Genomic DNA, 4,965 nt, shown 5'->3' on the forward strand with positions numbered 1-4,965 from the left:
GCAAGCTCAGTCAGCCGTACCATTCAACTGGGATAATTAGTTCTGGAAAGGAATATCAACTGATATAATTGAGCATTCTCCACTAATGAAGATCCTCTGTGTTGTCACTAGTGAGGCGCTAATTGACGAGAGAGGGATGGATTGGGTGGGTGCAGAGAGGGGGTGAAGCGCTGTGCAGGATATGATGGTGGAAGTGCTGCCAGCGCTGGCAAACAAAAAAAAAAAAAAGTTTTTCAGCTTCATTGGTCTCTATTAGACAGGTTTTATTTAGTAGTTGGTGACTCACTGTCTGCTTTCATTCACAGAAAAGCCTGTTAGTGTGTGCATGATGGTCTCATTCACCACTGTTGGCATCACGGAGATGAAAGAAAAGTTGCAGCAGAATTTAGACAGTTAAGAGTGGTACTAAAGAAATCACAGGAGTCCACGGAGATGGGGGGAGGAGGGAGATTAGGGGTTGAACAGGTCGCGTTGGGAGTTTCAACTGAGGGAAGCAGAGGGTCGAGGATTTGTGGAGGGAGGGCTGTGAGGAGGGGTCATGGTGAAATCAGTTGAGGGAATAATAGGAAAGCAAATTGGTTTTGACAAGTTTGGGGAGCTGGAAGTAATGCAGTCCTTTTTAAAGGGGAGATGGGGGAATATCCAACAAAACTATGAGATAATCAGGGGTACTATTCAGGAGCGGGGTGAGGGGGAAGAACCCGAGCCAAAACACGGGGTCTGCTGATGACCCCAAAGGGCTAGTGGAAAAGGGTCAGTGTTCATGTGCGGCCTATAGGGGGCGACAGCTAGAAAGAAGAGTTGAATATTTATGGCCAAATAAAAGTTATGTTGAAGGTTTCACAGTGCGTGTATTCTTCAGTAAAGGATTTGATAACCTTCTGGAAACCTTCAGTCCTCTAAGAGAAAAAAAAAACCCAGGATGATTTTTTTTTTATTGATTAGGCATATTTTTAGTCATGAATAAATCAAATAAAGAAAAGCTTGCCAAGGGAATAATGTGTTTTATGAAGATGTTTAAGACATCCTTGGTAACACAGAGACCGGCAGGCTGGCAGATGGAGAGACAGAAAAGTAGACATGCACAGTAAGAGACAGACAGATACATAGAAAGGCAGGCAGCAGGGCAGACAGACAATACCGATCCACTATCTGCTATCACACATCTCTGGAATCAGGCATTGCCCTCAACAGCAGGCTGCCTGCCAGATCAGCTCCACTGGCAGCCAGCGAGACAGACTGCTCACAGCAGCCAGCATGGAGACAGACTGACGCAAAGCAACCGGCTAAGGTGTTTGAACACAAACAGAGGATTAACAGGGTTCTGGGCATGGAGGTGACGGTAAATAAAACACCAAACAGGCAAACTCCACAGGACAGCAGTTCCAAATGAAAAAATGATTTCACACTCATTTCAAATTAATGTTGGTAGGTAATGGAGTCATGGTTCAGCTTTATGCTGTCCAATTTGCTGGATCTGATTTAATATGGAGGGCGAGAAGGAATGCATCCAGTTAGGATTCTGCTTTTAAAAAAGGAAATATTGTACTTTCCCCAGTGACAAGGGAAGGGCGGAGGGGGGATCTTTTGTTGAGCGTAAATTGAAAATTCCTGATGGTGTCAACATAGAAGTAAACCGCTGCGATAAAGTCAAATATTCTCCCTGTGCCTGCTGACACCTGCATGGTTTGATCTCACTTTTCTGATAACATCACTTATATACAGCAAGAGAAAAAGACACGCGGGTTTGATGCAAGACTGCTGCCTCAACCCTTCAACCCCTAAGTGTCTGACTCAGAATGCAATTTGCTGTTGATCGTCAACCTCGACATTCTCTGAATTCAACTAAAACACAAACACACATCTTCTTAACATTGTGCTTCATCTTTTTACAAATTTGCAAAAAAGTGTATTGAGTTCTCAAGGTAGGTAAGTCATTAAGCAGATGGTGTTAATTTTCTTTTTTCTTTTTTTATTCATTGATTAGAGCCTCAGCCATTTAATATGCCAGGTCAGCATGTCAGCTCAGCTCAATACAGTACCATGTGGTTGAAGCCGAGATTTTTCTTTTGAAATGTACCAACGGATTGAGTCTTTCTTTAAAAGGTATTTTCATAAGGTTAGAGGATATAGTAGAGAACAGTGACAGGAGATATTTGCCCCTCACTTTCAGTACACGAGCCTCATTCTCCGTGTTTTCCATGTGACTCCATATCCCTTCACATTAGTGCAGTCCGCCGCAAAGTAGCTGCAAGAATCAGCACGCGGTCAACTGTGGCAGGGGAAAAAAGAAGGGAAGAAAGAGAAAATATTTAAGGCCTTGCTCCCTCCGTCAGCTTTCACCTCTTTCCCCTTCTTGTTCTTGTTTTCACAGCCCTTAATCCTGGCGGCTCCAACGCGGAGCGGTCACAGGTTTTGACAGCAGACTGTAATGACCTAAACTGTTCTCCGCGGGGGGTGAAGAGGGTAGTTGGGGTAGGTAGCTGGGGAGGGGGAGTGTGGAGGGACAGAGGAATGTTTAATGAGAAGTTACTTGCCATTTATTTTTAGGTGTAAGAGAGTTTCACGTCTTTGCCACCAGGGGCTGATCAGAAACATGTGCTGTACATGAAACCTGTTGAAACAATCCACAGTCCATAAGAGGGTACATAACAGTAGGGTACTGATGTAGCATATAGTTAACTGATTTGTATTACATGAGTACAGAACTTTTACCCATACCCATGTTGATTGGCAGGTATTTTAATGCACCGACTAATAATGAGCGTTGGCCATTGTTTATCAGTTGTAATTTATTGTGAACCTGAATCAATGTATGAATTTTCTCTACATTCTTAAAGCTTCATTAACCTGTTTAGGACCACTAGGAGGCAGGAAGAAACACAGCTCCAATATTAAACAACATTGGCTGAAGTGACTAATATTTCAGAAAACAGAAAAGCTCAGGGGGAAAAATTGTGCACTTGTATCTTCATAAACCATTTGTTTACTATTCTCATATTTGATAATGGGCAGGCAGAATGAGTTTGGGGCTGTGTGTTGGATTTAGTGGCATCTATTGGCATAGTTATTTACTTACTGCCTTGCCTTACCCTCATCTTGCTAGCATCCTAGGAGAAACTGCACTGGCCACGAAATGTGTCTACTCTGGGCCACTGTATAGGCTCAACATGGCTGACTGATTCTGTGGAAGAGGAACTGCTGCATTTGTAGATATAAAAGACTCATTGTAATTTTCTGGTGAAAACATAGTTATGCATATTGTTGCTGCAATATTATGTAAATAGAGCCCCCTAAATATGGCACACTGGACCTTTAAAAAAAGGCTAAAACCTGTATTGTGAATAATATAAATGAATATTATTAAATGAAAAGAGTAAAGTTATACTGAAACATTCACAGTTTGTGTCCTTACCATATGAAAGTCTTGATAACCTTCTGTCTTTTAAGAAACTTTCAGAAGATGAATTTTGCACTTACTAAATATTCCAGTCATAAATAAATTGAATAATCAGAGTCTGCAAAATAAGCTTTTTTTTCTCTATAAAGATCTTTATTAATTGACAGGCAGGCAGACAGAGACTGAAAAGAAGCCGTACACATTAGCAGATGAACAGATATTTAGAGATACACACACAAAGGCAGGATTTAATTCAAGGTTAATAAAGGTTGCGACTGAGTTTTCTGATTCTGTTTAAGGTCTATCGGTTATTTTTCTAAACAAAGCAGTTAAACATTCCTGTATTTTGAAAAACAACCAACTGAAACATGTACAAATTTGTTATGTGTTTATGCAATCTTCCTGAAACAATTGTCTAATATACCTATATATAGATATAATAAACTGTATTTTCCCCCCCTGTACAACAACAGAAATGTAATTTGGCAGCCACAAAATAACATCTTGTAACAAGTATAATATACACGTGCTGATCCACTGTGGGGGTGTCATGTTTTTAATACTGTGATCAAGCTGGCAACGATAAATATGTGACATCCGGATAGACTTATTAAAAAGCTTGCTGAGAATTGTTACATTATAAACCTCACGTAATACAAAACTTAAAATAACTCAGTGTTGACTTTTGGTTTCTCACAGGACTCAAACAGCAGCCTCCTTGGTGAAAGTCCTGCATTTGTCTGACCTACTCCTTAAGCGGACTTTGTCACTTTTTATACTGTACCTTTATACATGCTGTCCTTTTCATGTCGAGGTGAGGCAAAATGTGAGACGGTATTCTCTAGTGGATTGGTTGGTCTATTACACACAGATGAGACTGAGCTGCATCTCGTCAAGATTATTTGATATATGTAATTTATTAGAAAATAGAAAGAAATGCAGAAATTACATATAATTACTTTCCATATACAGTATGTCAGCCCTATCATGAACTGGCAACCTATCCAAGGTGTACCCCGCCTCTCACCCAATGTCAGCTGGGATCGGCTCCAGCTCCCCACCCTGATAAGGATAAGTGGTTAACAGATGTATGGATGGATTTATCTGCAAACATTGTAGTCACTGATTTATGGTGAGTCCTGTTCCTCAAATCAGTCAGTATTATTGCTCTTACATTAACTTAGTTCTAAAATGTTGAAATTAGTTTAAAGAAAGGGACAAACGGATTAGTAAAACCGGCTGCAACATGAAAATACATCTTAGATTTTACGGCTGTGAACATGCAGGACTGAAATTTCCATACTGCTCAGATGCAAGGTGAAACTGTGAATGTCACTGGTAACCCTGACAGCCTAATTGGTACATAGAGCACTTGGTTGCCATGCAACTATGGATGGAACATTAACATTAAGAGTATTTTAAAAAGAATAGCCCCCACTCCATACATGGGATCAAGTTGCTACTGTGATGCTCGTGATGTTTCCATGAGCTGCGAATGCAAAACTATACGCCGGTTGAGTTGGTATACCAAAAAGCCACTTGTGATCATGTGAAGACAGAGTGCA

Source organism: Larimichthys crocea, chromosome III, assembly GCF_000972845.2.
Source record: "Larimichthys crocea isolate SSNF chromosome III, L_crocea_2.0, whole genome shotgun sequence".
NCBI lineage: Eukaryota > Metazoa > Chordata > Actinopteri > Sciaenidae > Larimichthys > Larimichthys crocea.